The sequence below is a fragment of the Condylura cristata genome, unplaced genomic scaffold, assembly GCF_000260355.1.
Source record: "Condylura cristata isolate star-nosed mole 26May11 unplaced genomic scaffold, ConCri1.0 scaffold00004, whole genome shotgun sequence".
Taxonomy (NCBI): Eukaryota; Metazoa; Chordata; class Mammalia; order Eulipotyphla; family Talpidae; genus Condylura; species Condylura cristata.
This window is the reverse complement of record NW_004567105.1, coordinates 43,862,968-43,882,201: the sequence shown is the minus strand read 5'-3', so window position 1 is coordinate 43,882,201 and position 19,234 is coordinate 43,862,968.

Sequence of the window (19,234 nt, the reverse complement as noted above, 5' to 3'; positions counted from 1 at the left end):
CAGTGGTTTCTCTCCTCCAAGTCACCATGACCATCAGTAACCCGCAACCTACTTCCTACTATTTTCTCAGGGTGCACAGGAGTGATGGCCCAGCTTGCCTACAAAAGAATTACAAATGTTTAACTTCACGTTGTTAGTTAGAAGCAGAGTTGATCCCCAAATCCACCTACCTCCTTCTTCGTGAATGATCACATGATAGAGAGTAGTCTCCATAAAAAGGGGAGGTTCCAGGGGCCTTGTCCCACCCAATGGAGGGTGGAGTTGAGTGGAAAAGGGAAGCTGAAGAACACTGGGACAGCAATTGGAGGAGGCATGTGGAACAGACGTGTGATGAAGTCCCACTTGCTCTTCACCTTTGGACTGGCACCGGGACCCAAGGGACACAGAAGGAGATACATGGAGGAGAGTCATGTAGAGACACTTGGGTGAGACTGTGGGGAGGCTGCTAATGGCAGCCATTACCTTGATTTGTACTTAGCTTCTTTCACTCCCAGACTTGCTTGGCCCCTTGAGCTCCTTCTCTGTGGTTCCCCACTAGAAAGTGCCTTGTATTTGTGGCAAGTTTTTTGTCATTAGTGACCCTGCTTTGGTCCAATTTTGTTTTCTTGGCATTTATCCATGAAGGGATAAGTAACTTTGGGTGTTTTCTTGGGTAGCTTTTTCTCTTCTCTCTGCATGTACACAATGCTACTAAAGTTCATTCACACTAAAGGTATGCTTTGTCTTTATGCAGTGGGTGGCAGATCCTTTTTAGAGAGTGCAGGTTCGGGGTTCCCAGGGCCCCCTTTAGCCATCCAGCTAACATGTCCATGACAATTTGTTAAAAGAGAATCAGAGGTGAGGAAAGGCCTGGTCTACAAGTGTGCAAGTTGGACCAGTGACTTGTGCTACATTCACTGCCCCGATGAAACCTTGATCATTCTTTGCACTCGGAACCCTTGAGACACCCCCGTGTCTCTTCCATAGATTCCCCATTTTGCATAAGCTAGTCGCAGTAGGTTTTTGTCATTTACTACCAAATTATTTCTGACTGGGAAACTTACCTCATAAAACATTTCTTTCAAATATTATTAAAATTTTTAAACATGTTACTTGCAAGGATAAGCTCCATTTCATTGAACAATTTACTTTTGGGGAGCCTTCCTTTTTATACTCAGTTGATCAATGAACTATTGATGTGTGGCTATGCAAAACACTAACCACAGGCAGGAGAGTGATGTGTGTGCCAATAAGGACATTGTGAATATTGCCTCAGGAGACTTCCAAGAGGGGGCAGGGCTGAGGGGCGGCCCTGGGACCAGTATCTATGTGTTCCACACTCAAATGAGCACATAAAACAAATCTGGCAGGAGCATCTTCCTGTGGTGTGACAGGATGAGTCATTTAAGGACTTTCCCTTCTGTTAATGGAGAGCATTTCTTTCAAGCTCCAGAGAAAAACTGACATGATTCATAAAACAGAAAAATAAGTTGATATTAAACCTAATACAGGCATTCAAAACAAATTTATAAGAGATTTTTTAAGCCAGAGATGTTGCTTAAGCATTATGATAATCTTGTGTAAGGATGGAGTCTCCTGCAAAGGTTTATTTTATCCCTGTGAATGATCAACAACTCTCCAGAGAGTTCACTTCTGTCCCTGCGGTGTGTAAGCTCACTCAATGTGGACCTCACACAAGTAGAGAAGGGGTTGTTATGCACTCAGCCACTAATATTTTCAATGATGTGTGTGATGTGTGTGTGTGTGTGTGCGCTATGCCCGTGTTGGGGTGGTAAAGGTGACCAAAATCAAAACTTGAAAACAGCTAGTTGTGTTTTTCTGTGCTGAAATTCAATAAGCACCATGTCAGGTGGACAAGAAAACACTGAAAATTTCCTTGAGCGTAATGAGAACAACACATAAAATTGAGTGTGTGTTTGTTTATTGGGATTTAGGTTCTGAGTGAATATTTTCTGTGACTTTCTCTGAAATATCTATTCTCATACAATCCCCATGGATGCTCAACAATATAGTAAAGATAAACACACTGGTGCCATACTTGACCTCCCGGCACCACTGTAAGGAGGACTGGAGCCAGTGTGCATGCACGCAAGGCCACCAGGGAGAGAGCAGTTGGCCTCGCTCAGTCAGGCTGCTAGGGACCAGTGGAGTGATCCTGACTTAGCTAATGACAGTGCTTAGTTTCTGGGCTTCTGAAAAATCACTTTTAAAATGGTAGCGAATGTGTCAACTGCATAGGGAGCTGAGAACAGTGCCTGGTGAGATTAAATGTCTAAAAAAATTAATTCTAAATTAACCAAAGTCCATTCTTTTTTACAGAAATGGGGACAGTGGGTACTGTAACAGAGGCATTGCCATGAAAGGGGGTGTTACCACACCTCCCACCCCCATCGGCAGGCAGCCTCCAGGGAGGCTGGGAACTAGAGAGAGGGGGTGAGCAGCAGGCACAACGCGGAGGGCTCAGGGAGAGCCTTGCACAGGAGAAGGGCACTCTCACTCCTCAGCTTTGGATGGAGACACATGAAGGAGAGACATGGAGAGACAACTGGAAGGGACATGTGGCTAAGGGACGGTGGGGATTTAGGTTCTGACAACAGCAGCCATTACTTTGATTTGCACTCTGATCTTGCTCCTTTTGCCCTAGATTTGACTGGCTTCTTCATCCCCTCCCAATGGTTTCCTGTCAGCGGGTGCTTAAAACTGTGGTAAGCTTTGGGGCCTTAGCAGCCTGGCTTTGGCCAAACCCTACTTGGCAGGTCATTCTCCCACAAAGGGATGGATAATTTTTGGAGTTTGATGGCACCCTGGTACTATTGGGAAGGAGACATGAAAGGAGACACACGGTGGAGAGTCATTAGAGACCTTAAAGAGATGGATGGGTGAGGGACCTGTGGGGAGCCATTATCTTGATATAATATCTTCATTTGTCCCAACTTTCTGGGACTTGCTTCAGAAACTTTCTTATGGTTCACTGTTTCCCTGCCAGAAGGTGCCTTAGACTTAAGGCAAGTTTCCAGGCCTCAGTGTCTTCCTTCAGACCTTTTTGTACTGGACATTGATCCATGAGGGGTGGATGACTTTGCATGTTTTATTGGGTAACCATTACTATTCTTCTTTCTATGCACATTAATTCTAGTTAAGCTCTTTTGCATTGGGAACCTACTTTGTCTTTGTGTGTACTTTAGAGTGCAAATTTGAGGGTCCTGGGGGTGCTCTTCAATTGCATTTTTGATTCTGTTTCCAGAGCTGCCAAATCATTTTGAATCTTGGGGCCAGAAACACCATTTATTTTTTTAAGATTTATTTTATTTATGCATACAGAATTAGGGTACAGGCCAGAGGTGCAGGAGCTGTGAGAGGACTCACAAGAGACAGAGTGGGGAGCAGAACAGGCAGATTGATGAAGTACACTGCTGAGGGGAGCCGCGGGCAAGAAAGGAGAGGTCTGCTGCACCACATGGGTCAGCTCCCTGGCTGAGGATCAAATTGATACTGAAGCGGCTGCAGCTAGCTTGCAGTGCTGCACTTTAACCCGTTGTGTCACCAGGAAGGGCCCTACTGTTTAGTCTAATGTGGGGACTGGTAGACTTGTGGATGGAGACTGGTCATCAGAAAGACCAAGACATGATTAAAGGTTTGGACTTTTCACCCATTCCAGCTGGGGAGGGGAGCTGGTCTTGAGATTGAGCTAATACATGATCATGCCTATGAGAAGAAACTTCCATCAAGATCTCTAAAATGTGGGGCTTGGAGAGTGGAGAGCTTCTTTTTTGTTGGACACCTTCCTGTACCAAGAGGTTGATGCACCCCAACTCTGTGGGATAGGGCCCATGCTCAGGGCCTTCCATTCTTTGCCCTTTTTTACCTTCTTGTCTGGCTACCTGTATCCTTTTCATACAAAACAGTAAATATAAGTATTTACCTGAGGTACTTAAGTCATTATAGCCAATTATCAAACCCTGAGAGGGGGTCATGGGGAACATCAGAGTTGTAGTCAAGTCAGACAGAAGTGTGGATGCCCTGGGCACCCACTATTTGCATTTGGCATCCTGAAGGGAGGCAGTCCTAAAGGACTGATTCTTGACCTGTGAAGTCTGTTACCAACTCCAGGTAGTTGATACAACTGAACTTAACAACAGGACACCCAGCTGGTGTTAAAGATTTGGCTGTTGTAGGAAATCCCACACACTTGGTGTTAGAAGTGTCCAGTGTGTAAGAGAATAGAGCTGTCCTCCTCTAATACCAAAGTGTGTAGTTGCATTTCAGGGCTTATTGAAATTGTGACACATCAAAGTGTGTGTTCCATGGAGTGTGCTTTGCTACAATACTCGGGTTTCAAAGTCCATTCAAATATTACCTATAGCCAGTGCTGTGCTAATGTTACAATGGTCCAAGCAGTTACTGGTCATGGTACCTCCTTTCAGACAGGCTAATGCTAACACACATAATGCTAACAAACTCTTGTGAGCTAGATATTGTTAACTTCAATTAATAAAGGAGAAAAATGAGGTTTAGAGAGATGAGGAACTTGCTAGAATCTCACCGTGAATGCAGGATCCAGATCTAGACATTCTAACTGCACATCCTACAGTCATGTGCTCTGTGCCCCACCTAATCCTGTTGGCTCTCATAGTCCATGCCAGCCTGTGGCCTCTTCTGTGGGCACTCACTTCTGTGAGTCTGCCCGAGGGCTTTGTCTCCTAGCACAGGCACCAGCTATTAGTGCTGCAGAGCTGATACGGCAAGGGCAGCTCTCAGCCAATAATAGATGAGAACTAGAGGACAAATATCCAGCTTCCTCTCTCCATTGGTGGCTGAAGTGTGTCCTGTACAGTTTTCTGGAGGTCCTAATGTGACTGGGACCCTGTTGGTCACAGCAGTGTTACGCTCATCAACACATACTGGCTTTCTTCTCTTCCTTGTCGCATGCTCTCTAGTAGGATCACCTTCTGTATCCTGAAAGAGCCATAATTTTCTTAAAACACACACACACACACACAGGAACAAATGGAGAAAAAACCAAAACTATCTCTGGAAGGTAAACTGTGCTGAGCTATTGAACTATACATGAAAGTGTCAGGGAGGAAAATCTTTTACTCTATTCTCAGGTTTACTGAGTGGCAGCTAGAAAATTAAATCAACAAAAGACAGAGTAACAAGCGAGAAGACAGATTTAATCATACACACAGGCAAGTTCATAGAAAAATGCCACTCACGAAAGTCCAAATTTGGAACTTATCACCTTAATAGGGGAAAAGAAGGCAGAACAGGGAATGTTATGGAAACTTTGCATGGAAAATGAGTGATTTTTGGACAGGTAGTGAACCCTTAGGAGAGCCGGTGGAAGATGTGTTCATTTTGTGATGATGTTTGTCTAGGTGGGGCTTAGAGACTTAATCTCAGGTGATGAGTCAGTCTTCTTTGGTTGCTCCTGAGGGAGGAGATTTTTGACTACTGAAAGTTCTTTTTTGAAGGGGGGTGGAATCTGTTTTTAGGCAGATAAGAAAGTTTCAGAATTTAAATGTCTTCTGCTTAAAATAATTTTTATGCCACAGTGGAATATTCTGGATACCTTCAAAAGACAGGGTAAACCTTGATGGTACAAAGGTAAGGCAGCCACATCTTAGATGATGCATTGAAAAATATTTCAAATTCTCTCTTCTGCCACCACCCAGGAGGGTACAAATAACCAAATCTGGGTCTTTGAACTTTTCCTTTCCCTTTTCTGAGATTTCTCCAGGGGGATCATACTCTCTTGGCCTGGGCATGCTCCTGATCACTGATGCTTCACCACTGAAGATGTCTCAGCCTTTCAGCCCTTAGGCATCTTAACTGAAGCTGAAAGCCTTCAGTCACCTCACAGCTATAAAAGTGACAGTTCATATCTTCAGGCAGGAAGCATTATGTTTTGGGATTGATCTGTCATTTCTAATGTTCATTCTTCTGAGATCTTTCTAGAGGAGCTCCAAAACATCCTTTTGAATTCACACCAAAAGCATTTTGATGACACAGGATAAGGCAGCCTTCTTCAACTCCCAAACCCCATGGAGATTGTCAACAGAATTCATAAAGGATCTAGGGACATGGTTATCCAGCATTCAACCTTTTCTTCAATTGGGGGGGGAGAGAAGCAGAAAGAGGGCCCTACCTGGTCCTACCTGGTGGTGCAGCATGTTAAAGCGCAGCACTGCAAGCTTGAATGGCTGCGTTAGTGCCAGTTTGATCCCTGGCCCCCAAGGTGACACACATGGTGCGGCAGACCTCTTCTGACCCATCCACTGCTCCCCTCAGTGATGTATTTCAGTACATTTGCTTGTTCTGTTCCCCACTCTGTCTCTGGTGAATCCTCTCACTGCTCCTGCACCTCTGGCCTGTACCCCAGTTCTGTATGCATAAATAAATATAACTTAAAAAAAGAATTGTGGAGGTGGCCCCTAGGAATATGTCTACCTGGAATGTGTGACTGTGACTTTGTTTGGAGAAAGAGTTTTGTATGTAACAAGTGAGGGGCTCAGAATGACATCATACTATTTTATCTGGGTGTGCCCTTCATTGAATGACAACTGTCCTTGTGAGAGACAGACGAGAAGACAGGAAAAGAAAAGGTATGTGGAGAGGAAAGCAGAAATTGCCCCCCAGGGATCACCAAGGGTTCCCCCAGAGGCTGAAGAGGAAGGAAAGGATCCTGCAGAGGAAAGGCAGTTAATGCCTGAATTTCAAGTTTCTGGCCTCCTGGGAATGAGATCATAAAATTCCTGTTGTTTCAAGTCCCTTGTTTGTGGTCTTGGCAGTCACAAGAAACCAATACAAGTTGCTAACAATTTGGGGTCATAAATCTCTGGCCCTAGAAAGGAAACCTCTAACCATTTCATCTTTATAATGATACTTCTAGTAAGGATTAATTTTGTCTCACTTCAATGAAACCAAGAAACTGAGTTTAAGTGACTTTTCCAAGCAGACTTAGCAAGGAAATGACAGACCTTTGGCCCGCAGATCATCTTCCCTTAGAGTTCCCCTGTCTCTCCACGAGGAATTCAAGCAGAATTCTCTCCCCACTTCACAAAGTTGGCACCTGGGGCCTCCCGTGCGTTCCACTGTAGGCAGGTTGTACCTGTGTCTGATTGGGTCAAGCTCCCTGGACACTGAGCCGCAGGGAGTGTGGCAAAGCTAGAGGGACTGACTGAGCCCTGGAGGGGGCCCATGGCCACCCACAGAGCTTCCTGCTGCAGTCCACATGGGTCCCCCACTGGTTGTCCTGGCTCTTGCCCGCTGTAATGTTCAGTCTTCGTCTTCCTGTGTCTGATAGCCTTCCAGATATCCACTTTCATTTTTCTGTTAACATAAGCCAGAGTTAATTTCTGCTGTGTGAAATAGAGAATCTAACTGATTAGGGGGAAGTGGGCACCTGCTGAAATCAGGTAAATTACATCTAGCTGCGGTCTTCAGCTTCCCTCTGACCACCTTGGGGGTGAACTCTTTGAGGAATCCCCCTCCCCTAGGTAAACCTATCTGGCACCAGATTAGAAGATAATGTAAATGGTATGGCAGATCTCAAGGTAAATGGGAAGCCACATCTTTAGCAGAGCACAAGCAGAACTTCACCAACCCCTAGGAAAAGCCTGTGTGTCTCCCCTGGATTTCTCTTAAGGAAAAGGCTGCTTTGTTTTGCCCTAATCCCCACAATTCTGCAGTTCCACTCTGACTCTGAGCTCCCTTCCCTATGCCACAGACAAGGTCTCTAGGTTTAGTTCTTCAAAAAGGAGTTCAATAAACATATGTTATTTCTCAATATCCTTGGATGGTCAGACTGCAAGATCCAGTTTTGGGGGGCTGCTCATATTTGCTCAGCTCCCCACTTCCTCACTTTGTTCTTTAGGGAATATGAGCTAAAACACCTCCCCTCCCAAATAGATTTTTCTTGGGTCACTGACACATGCTGTACTGGAGAAAATAAAATTTTCCCCTTATGGTTTAATCAGCTTAGGGCTCACGCCATATGCCAGGCCCCTTGTATTAGTCCCACCAGTCCCAGTCTCTGCTGGAGTATAAGTGAGGCTTCACTAGGCCTCCATCACATCCACCTTGGGGGCCAGGTTGAACTTGATCTCTCTAAGCTCTGGCTCCTCCATCTTCTTCCAGGCCCCAAGGAAGCGTCACACTGTGGAGTGTGAAATTTGACTTAATCAGCAGCTGCGGCATGTAGCTAATGCAGCCCAGAAATGCAACTGTTGGAACTGCTCTGCACCCCTAGACTCTCAGCGTGACCAGCTTGGCCTCCTGAGTTGGTGGCAAACCTCAATGAGGGAAAAAGTCCTTCCCCTGGTGCCTGACACGTCAGGCCAGAGGGAAGATGGCTGCCCGTGCCAAAGTCTGACAGCCTGCGCGTGGGGGATGCTGGGAAAGGGGTGTATACAGAACTGGGATACAGGCCAGAGGTGCAGGGGCAATGAGAGGATTCACCAGAGACAGAGTGGGGAGCAGAACAGGCAGATGGGTGAAGTGCACTGCTGAGGGGAGCAGCAGGCGTGTCAGGAGAGGTCTGCCAGAGCCATGTAGATCACTTCCGGGGCGGGATTGGGGATCGAACTCATACTGCAGTGGCTTTAGCTGCTTAGTGCTGTGCTTTAACCCAATGTACCACCCAGGGAGGGTCCTGCATGACCATTTTGAGGAGCTTGCTTTTTATTTCACCAGAGCTTCTGTGGGGCAGCAAGTCTTCTCTCCCGTTCACCCAGGGTGGGCGCCCCTGACCTTAGCAGCCTCTTCTACTCCCTGCTCACCTCACAACATCAGTTGCTAACTGGACCTGTTTCCTCTTTCTCTACCAAGCTAGTCCCCCCTTTCCCTCTAACCTGTTGTTTAGAATAAATTGCTTTTATTTTCTTTGTTCTAAACCAAAGGTCTTTTTGTTTGCCTTTGTGGCTGTGGGTCCTCATCCTCGGTCAGCATCAAAAGCACATGGATGGGGCCCTCCCTGGTGGCGCAGCGGGTTAAAGCACTGCACTAAGAAGCTTAAGCCAACTCCTCATGAGTTCGATCCCCGCCGGCCCCGGAGGAGATCCACATGGCGTGGCAGACCTCTCCTGACCCGCCCGCTGCCCCCCTCAGCAGTGTACTTCCTCCATCTGCCTGTTCTGCTCCCCGCTCTGTCTCTGGTGAATCCTCTCACCCTCCACATCTCTGGCCTGTACCCCAGTTCCGTATGAATAAATAAATAAATCTTAAAAAAAAAAAAGCACATGGATGGACCAGCATTCCTAAGGAGCCCTGGGTCATCCATTTGCTGTTCTGAAGGGCTGGGATTGGCAATCTATGGCTTATACCTAATTTTGCTCCACACGCCAGACTCAGAACATTTCCTACATTTTTAGAGGGCTAAATAAACATGCAAAGAAGTAAATACACAGTGTGTACCTGAAATTCAAACCCAGTAAGACACACACTACCCAGTCCTTTACAGACACAAGGTGCCCCCTCCCTGTGGCAAATGCTCTGGCTGCCCCATCCACTGTACCCTTGGCCCACCTCTGTTTACTGGCAACTTCAGGTGAAGCTTTTCTAGCATGCTGTCCACTTGCCACTTCGAGTAACTGCCTTTCCTTCTTCTCTGCCTGAACCCTTTTAGTCACTCAAAAGGGTTAGATCTGCTCAAGGGGTGGGGTCCCAACTGGGGGTGGGGAATGGTAATGCCCAGGGGTTACCATCAATCAAGAGGAAGGCATTGATGGGTGACTGACCATCTCAGCACTGCTGTCGTGGATTCTGAGCTCTGCTCCCCACTGGTCCCCAGAGTGCACCACTGGGCTTCCCTGACCCAGAGCAGTGACCTGCTTGCTGAGGCATTCTTTACTGGCGTTATCCCTTCGTTGTCTCACTTTTGATTTGCTGGAGCCAACTTGTGATTTTTGAGAGTCCAGGGTCCATCTCTTCTGAACACCATGCTTAGTAATGTCATGAAGACCAAAAATTGGTCCTGGCAGCACAATATCATGGAGATCAACAAGGGCTGCAGATCAAGGTGTTGTTGAAAGCCTGTGATAAGCACTTACATCCTCCCCTCTCCTATCCTCCTGGAACCCCAGTCCTAATCTCAGAGTCAGCCTTGAGTAGAACCCAAACTAAGAGAAATCCAACCTCCCTCATGGTTCTGGCATCGGAGAAAACACATGGGGCCACATTTGAGAATCATTAGCATAAGCCTTGGTACATGAGAGTCACTTAATAAATGTCAGAGTTTCCTCTCTTCCCCTTTCCCTCTGCCAAAGGGAGCCTCTCTGAATTTTCCAGCACACCTGCATGGCAGGCTTCCCTTTCAAAGGGAGCCCCGGCTCACAGGGCCATCTGGTCACTTTCCTGGAGGCTCTGGAATGACTTCCTTGGCATGTGTGCACACAGCTTGCCACACACAATGGGCAACAGGAGATGGGCTGAAACTTTAATTGGAGTCAGGAAGGAAGCATATCCATTGCAGCTGCATGGAACTGAAAACATGTGGGCAAAGCAGGCCTCATGGCACTGTGTCCTGTCCTGCCGCCAACTGATGCGATAGAAACAATGCCCCTTTGTGTGGAGTACGTGGCCTGGGGGGCTGGGGGCTCTTTCAGGTACTGTGAACTGAGGTTGGAACTCCGCGTGAGAAGGAAAGAGGACACTCAGAGTGGTGCAGAGGAGAAAGAAAGAAAACGAAGGCATAGAGAAACATTACTTGAAAGAAACTTCTGGGTCCCATCCAATATCCCTTTCCCCCCTTCCTACTTAGTAACAGACCCAACTTGGAATTCAATGTTCAGCCACAGGACCACATTTCCCAGCTCCCCTGCTAGTGAAGAGTGGAGGTTTAGTGGAGGCATTTCAAGAAGGTGCTTTCCAGGATGCTGATTTATGGGGAGGATATTTTTCTGCCCTACTTTGTCTTAGGCCAGCCTGGACTGTCATTGGGACAACGGTGGCCACAGCAGCCATCCCAGATAAAGAGTTGACACAGAAGATGGAAGAAGGCCAGGGTTGGAACAGAAAGGTGAAGGGAACTTGGTTCCTGATGCCAGCGGAAGCTAGCCCTGCTTTGCTGCCTTCAGATTTCTTTGTTTAAGAAAGAAATGGATTTCTTCCTTGTTTAGGCTACTGACATTTTGGATGTTTCTGTGATATGCAGCTAACCTAAAGCTAACTGATACAAGGGTGAATATGAGAAAAGGGAAGTGGAAAGAGAAGAGGAAGATAAGACATAGGGAACGAGGGTGAGCCTTGGGCAGTGAACTCAGGCTGCTAGAAACATCCCTCCTCCCACCGCAGCCCAGGTTGTAGATACTGTATAAGGAGCAAAGATGCAAGGAACAAGACAACATTTTTTTTTTTTTTAAATTCTGCATTATTCTAAATTTCTAAAAACATGTGGATTTTGAAACATAAAACCCTCCAAATGACGCGTCTCACCTTCCTCGTTCTCTAACAGCTTTTCCCTGAGGTAGTAAAAGCAGATGTGAGGGTGGGGTAGCAGTCTCAGGAAATACTACAGAGCAACAGTACCCACTTAGTTCTCTGAGTATCCTTGCACCCTGACAAAGGAAGAGGGACCCAAAGAAGGGCCACTCGGCCTTAGAGTTGAAGGTGTGAAAGGGCCCGTGTGGAGACAATAGCAGTTAGGAAGTGAAGAGCACAGTGTGACGCTGTAAGAACCCAAATCGGGAGTCCTAGGTCTCATAGGTCTGCTGTTTTCTCCCAAAGGCTACACCCAAAGCAGAGGCCTCATCATGAGGAGAGGCTGAGCTCAAGTACCCGTGGGGGCAAGGGAGAGGACCCTTCTGAACATGCCCATAGAAGAGAAGGGGCCGGGCCCTCTGAACAGAGGGGTTCACAGTCAAATGTCCTAGATCCTCAAACTAGGCAGAGGGATCCCATCTAGAAATGTAGCCCATTCAGTAGAGTATTGCTCCGGTCTTTGGACACTTGAGTCAAGGAAGTCAAAATTTGGCCATCATCAAAGTTACCCATGTTTGATCCCCTGTGATGCTAAAACAAATGGGTGCACATTTGTTGGGAGTAGCCAGTTTCAGAGAAGGATGTTCATGTGATGTCTCAGTCCCTTTGTACTGAACATGTGTTTAAAAATAAAGAGGAAAGTGGTGATCCATATGTAGAAAAACCTGGCTGACGCCCCCTTGATCAAAGTCAGCAAACTGAATGTCACTAGTCACGGGACAAATTGACACTGTCTTCAGACATGATGCATGGAAAGCACATCACTTTTATGACATTCTTGCCAAAAATGTGCTATGGAATCTAATCCTGGGGAAACATCAAAGTTAAATGGAGGGATGGTCTACAAGACAACTGGTTTGTTAGGCAAAATGTCAATGTCACAAGTTAAAGGAAGACTGAGAAACTGTTTTCAACTAAAAGGGACTGAAGAGACAGGACAATCAAAGCAATTTGTGACCCTGAATTTGACCCTTAGCCACAGAACAAAGGCTATTTGGAAAGAGCAATATTAAGGCAACAGTAATATTAAAAGGGGACCCTGCCTGATGGGATGGTAGTATTTGTCTTAACGTTAATTTTCTGATGAGGCACTTATGTTATTTTTATGTGTGTGCAGAGTAGTTCTTTGGAAATAAACACTAAAATGCTTAGGGATAAAAGCATATTATCTCTCTGAAGTAGATGAGATAAAATGATGATGGTTGGGGAATCTGGGTGAAAGGCATAGGGAACTTCCTTTTGGCATTAATTCTCTAAGTTCCTATATATCTAAGGTTATTTCAAAAGAAAACGTTACCACCCCCCCACCCCCCCGCCCCCCACCTACATACACAGAAACATTTGAAGAACAGGTGGGCAGAGAAAAGAGGAACCTTGAGCACAGCCTAACTAAAGGCCAACGGACAGACCTGAAGGGGGCAGAAAAGAGCAAACAAACAAACAAAGAAAAAAACAAACTGAGCTAATAGCTTCATATCTAAAAGCCTGGAAAACCCTGGGGAGCACAGCCGTGAGGTTTGTTGAACCCCAGCCCTGGCCCCTGTGCCTTCCTGCCTGGGAATCCCAGCCCTGGCTTTCAGAACTAAGAGAGTGTGTGTGAGCTACTTATCCTTAGGCATCCCCAATTTTCTTATCTGGCAAATGAAAAGATAGGAAAACTCCATGAGGGAAGAGAAAGAGTAAAGCAGATACTTAATACAAGACATGTTAATTAAATACTCAATCAATGTTATTCATTCCTCTTACTTTACTATTGTTTTTGTTATTATTTGTACCCTGACTCATTGGCCTGGATTTACAGAGGAAGAATGGATTTATGTAGCTGTTAGAATGCTCTGGCGTCAAGAAGAGGACAGTACAAAAGATAGTATATATATATTTAAAGATCTATTTATTTATGTACACAGAACTGGGGTACAGGCCGAGGTGCAGGGGTGCTGAGAGGACTCACCAGAGACAGAGTGGGGAGCAGAGTAGGCAGATCAACGAAGTACACTGCTGAGGGGAGTAGCAGAAGAAACAGGAGAGGTCTGCTGCGCTGTGCCATGTGGTCACCTCCTGGGCTGGGATGGAACTTGCCCTGAAGCCACTGTGCTTAGTTTGCAGTGCTGCGTCCTAACCTGTTGCGCCACCAGGGAGAGCCCAACAGTATTTTTTTTTTTTTAAATGGAGATAAGATACACTCTTTTATCACCAGAAGTCTGGACATGAGGTGGTTCTTGGGGTAGGGGCTGTTTTCATCAAGTGACTTGTTGATGTCACCAAGGATCCAGGTTCTTTCTCACTAGTTGTCCTGCTGGCCTCTGTCTCAGCCTTGGGCTATTTCTATCTACTATCTCAAGGCCACTTTCCTCAATGTCAGCTTCATAAGCAAACAAAAAAAAAAAAAGAAAGAAAGAAAAGAAAACAAGACAGAAAAGGAAAAGATCTTTGTTTTGTCTTATTCTTTAAAATTGAGAAAAAAGAATTCTGGCATCCCATCAGATGTCCCCTCCTATCTCCTTATTCAGAGTAACTGATGTCTTCTGAGGAGAAAGAATGAACAAGGTCATAAAAACTACACTTGCCTGAAAGAGATAGAAAATCGTATATAACCATAGCAAACAAGGCAAGTTGAGCCTGGCTGAGCTGCGGGGCTCTCAGGCCCCTCCAGCCTCAGGGACCCAGGCCCCTTCTCATGGTCTGCACTTCTCTGCCGGTTCTGCTCCTGGTGGCTTCACAGCCCAGCAGAGCTGCTCAAGCTTTGCCCCTCCAGGTTTCATTTCAGTCCGGAGAAGGGAAAAACAGGAAACAGAAAGACAAAATCTTTCTATAAAGAACATTTGCAGAAGTCGTACACACCACATCTGCTTACTCCCACTGGGCAAAACTTAGTCACAGAGCCGTACTTAGATGCAACATAAGCTGAGAAATTTTGATACTCAGCCCAGCCCTGAGCCCAGCTAAAAGCGGGGATTTCTATAACTATAGAAAAGGATGGCATGGGGGTGGGGACTAACATAGCTATTGGACTGTCAGCAACTTAAGCCACACAAAGCTTTGTCACAGGACAGAAGCCACAGCTGCCTAATCTGAGCACAAAATCAGTGTGCTGCTAACATGTCAAGATAAGGAACAGGTGATGGATGGATGACAGCATTTTCCTAAGACTAGTAAACTGATTCCTCCTTACCAGACTAGTAAACTCTGATTCAATAGAAATGAGCAATGCAGCATAAAAAGAGAACAGGCGTGCTTTTTGGTCTTTCTCCCACGTTCTTTCTCCACTCAATCCTCTGGAATAGTCTATCAAACATCCGCAGGTGATCACTGTACTCACGTGTCAGTCACAGACTGGTGTTCAGTGAATGCCTGAAATCACTGATGAGAGTAGAGTGCAGAACATTCCATCCCTCTCATCCAGTTGGAGAGGAGGTACGATTATCCTGAAAGTCATGTGTATTGTACTAATCCACCCTCTTTGCCAAAATGACTCATTTTTAGTATTTTCCATTATTCTTGCAAGAATAGCACTATGTGTGTGGGGAGAGGTTCTCTACTTCCCCAAAGCTCTCCATGTGTGGATGTGTTGACATTATTTCCAGAACTCAGAATGAGTGGGGGTTACTGGGATAATAGAAGCTGTGATTTCACAATGACAAGACATCAGAAGGAGGACACAGTAGCCTCGGTCATTCAAATGCTTTACTTATATATTTAGTATCACTTATCATGGAGCTTCACAAAGGATGTTCCAGATTTGAAGACCCAGCTGTTAAATTTTTACAAAAGATAGTTGTCAGTTTTCCCTGTCTGACAAAATTCCTTGAATTTTGATGAGAGAATTCACTCTTTTTTTAGGAAACCAGCCTCCTGGGGTCTCAATTCACGCTAAGACTGATACTCCCTTCAGGGTACATGGGCTGTTCAGGCTAGTAATAGGAGCATTACATTGTAATGCTTGGGTTGGCAGTTGGTAGAATGACCCAACTTAGCCAATGTGGCCATTACCTAGTCTTTTCTTTGAACAGAGGTAAAAATAAAGACTATTTTCTGCTTGAGGTTGGGTTGAGAGGATGGAGTCTAGAGTTACTGGGCACCATGATATGAAGAAAGACAACTTCAGAGAAGGAGGTTTCTTAGTCTCAGTAGCCTGTTTCTTTCTGCACAGCAAACATCATTCACTTTGTCCTATTAGCAAAACCCTGATTTTTTACAGAGGGAAGAAAAATCAAGAAGTAAAGAGAGACTGAGTCCTCACGTCCAATGTTGTGACTTTGGTTCCACCATAGCTGAAGAGACCTCGCTGGAATTTCCCACTACTTAAGCCAACTTTACTTGGTCCCGTTACTTGCAAAAAAAAAAAAAAAAGTTAATTAATATAGTTGTTTCAGTCATTGACCTCTTCCATATTTGATATCTGAACATAGTGTGCTCTTCCTGAAATGTGTTTTTCTCTTAACCTCGAGTATCCTATGTTGAACTTAACCACAAAATTCTCCAAAAATTAAGCTTTGGTCTTACATTTGACCTTTCCACTGTTACATTTTAATGACCTGTTTTCTTTAGTTTGAATTTCACTTCTAAGCTGAGCTGATGAGTACTGAATAGTATCTGTTCTAAACTTTTTTTAAGTTGTGTCTAGAATCTGTTCAACGTGACCGAAACATGTCAAAGACAAAGTCTCAGTGTATGCAATTCAGTGTTGAAATCCAATGAAATGTGTGACAAGGTTAATTTGACATGGATCTGAAGAAATACACATGCAACATTGTGTTGCACGTGTTGAAGAAAAAATTATTGTGACACGTGTTAAAATGTTAAAGAAGACTTTATTCAGGACTCATGTGAGAGGTGTCAAAACAATTGCAATAAGAGAAAGATTGGTCTCAACTCCACTCCAAGGGCAGTAACGACACCTGGGGGTTAACAACCAAGTTGCAGAGTAGAAGCGGCTGGGGGGCAGTGTATGGAAAATTCCTAAAAAGGAGTCTTACTAAATGGACGTAATAGGATTCTTGCTGAAGGCAGGCTGGAGTGACTACTTACTAAAGACGGGCATTTTTCTCTAAACCTTAGTAACGGCTCCAAGACAAAACCCAAGGAGGAGACAGAATTAGAGGAACCTCGCTAAGTTTTGGTCAAGGAGAGAGCTTTGCTAATGCTAAATAGGGTATAAATGGGGAGTCCTTAGAAAGGTAAATAAATAGTTTTACCCAACTTAAATTTTGAATTATCTTTTTTCTATTATTAGATTGCTTGTGTCTATAGCTTCACATTGCCTCTTGTGCTGTTCTGCTTCTACACAGCAACTTACACATTCACAATGGGTCACTGAACTACCAATTCCATCTTCTTTCAGTCACTGTACACCCCACCTGAAGCCTCCATACCTGCAGCATCTCTGCTGGAGCTCCAGCTTCAGTTATTTAACCTGTACTCATCCTCTGGTTCTATCCTTGCACAAGGATTGGTTTCCTAGGGAGAAGAGGGTCCCTGATATCCCTGACTAGGGCATGTAGCACAGTTTCATGGTTTGGGAGCATCAGGCAACACTCTATCATGGTACAACACTGTTGCAATTGGCACCATTGGTTTGAGTATTTGAATAACATGTGGCTCCTCCACTGTGGTACAGGCTCTAGAAGGAAAGAAAAGTGTCAGTGCCTGCTTTTGCTCACCTTTGAATTTTAGAGCCTCTGGTCTACTGTAGGTACTTCATACATATTTATCGAAGAAGTTAGAACTGGGAGGGAAAAAAGCGATAGGATAAAGGAAGTAGAGTACCTACTGATCACAATCAAGAGATTATACCATCCTTCACCTTTATCCCCTGATGCAAAGATGACGAGAGCAACTGGTATAGCTGAAATGTACAAGGAAGGCTTTATGACAGCGGGCCCAGCAGGGCTGACTCAGGCCCTGGTGACCAGGAACAGCCCCTACTGATGCAGTTTCAACAATAGACAAGCCTACTCGGAGCCCTAAAACTAGAATGTCTTTTCAGAATTGGCTAGTATTGGACCAACAAGGCCAAGTCTTTGTATCTCTCCATCTATCAGTCTTGAAAGTGGGCTGAGCCATGAAGAAGTACTGACAGCAGGCGGGTACCGACACTTCATTGAATAACAGAAAGTATGCATCACTGTGGCCCCTTGTCAAGGACCCCTTCTGTCTCCAGCTTCTGGAATCTGCCACTTTAAGCTTTGTAGGAATGCTGGTCCTTCAGTTAACAGCTCCCCGTATACCATCCCACACCTTTGCAAATGAGTTTATTAAACTCTCCTCCAATTCCCACTTTCATGGGCCCGCTGCATCCTGTTGCAACCTCACTATAACCTTAGGATCATCTGCTCTGAGGATGGGGAATATCATACATCCATCGTGAAGGGCAATCTCTATCCAGCATGTGTGTGATAGCTGTCAAGAAGGCTGTAATAGGGGAGAGACAGCAGCTTCAGCTCCACTCCAAATATAGAAAGACAGCTGAGGATTCACAGCCAAGGACTGGAGCCAATAAGACATATATGCTGGGGAGTCCCGCTCATAGCTATGCACATTACTCGGGCCGGGAAATTTCATAATCCTGGAGTGAGGTCACCATTGACCTCACTCAATGAAAGTGCACCCCCCCTTGACTGCTTCCCCCCGCCATTCCTGCTTTTGGAACCAACTCTGACCATGAATCTCACCTTCAATGACTGAACTTACCTTCCTATGAACTCCCACAAGGAGAACTATCTTCTGGAAGATATTTATCTTATCTTGTTTTGTATTATAACATCATTAGTCAACTTTTATTCTTTTTCTTATTTTTTTTTTAAATGGGTGCACATAGCACTTGCTGGGTTAGAGTGGAATGTGAGGACACTCTAGAGTCTTCACCTTCTACTGTTCCTAGCACAGAGCTTTGATGAAAAAAATGAGTGAGTGAACTAGTATAAAATTTGGAAGCTGAAACAACTACCTGGGTAACTGCTGATTTTTCTGTTCCTCAATTTTTTGGCTCTTCTTCACTTACACTTGGAATCTAGAAACAAATTAGCATTCACAATTAATATGTGCCTTGCTCTATCTTTAAATTTGTCCCTTGTGTAGGAAGTGATGCATGGTGCTTCTCCCTCTCTCTCTTATTCTGAGAGCGCCTGTAACATGAGCTGGAAATATGAGGCAATTAACCATGTAATTCAGACAAAATCGCCCGGAAATGTACTTCATGAGTAGGTACACAGCCCAGTAATGGAAGACTTGAAAAATTCATTCATGATAGATATGGAATCATTTATTAGGGGATGCGTGGGATGTGCCAGGAACATTTCTAATCTGTTAAAGTCAGCATCTTAGAGAGAAGCGGGCAGATGACACGGTCCTCTGCATTGCCACCACTAGAGACAGATTCTGGGACAGCAAAGAGAGGACACAGGCTGTGAGGCCAGCTTTGCTTTGCAATTTCTGGGCTGTTTAGAATGTTGGAGTGTCAGGTGACAGACTGAGTAACACAATCCAATGTTATTAAGGAGAAATAAAGTTCACTGGAAGTTAGCATAAAGTTAGGATTGAAGGAAAAGCTAGAAGCAAGGGAGCTCTGGGTTTCTGGAACTAACCTGGGATTTCTCATTTACAAGTCTCAGCAGGACCTGTCACCCCACCCCCACCCTGGAGGGTGCCATCGGGCAGGATGAATCAGCACCAGGGCTTTCTGCTTACCTCACTTACCTCTCCCCACCCCCATGTGCCTTAAAATGGGCTTATAGTGTAGATGGATTCACAATGAATT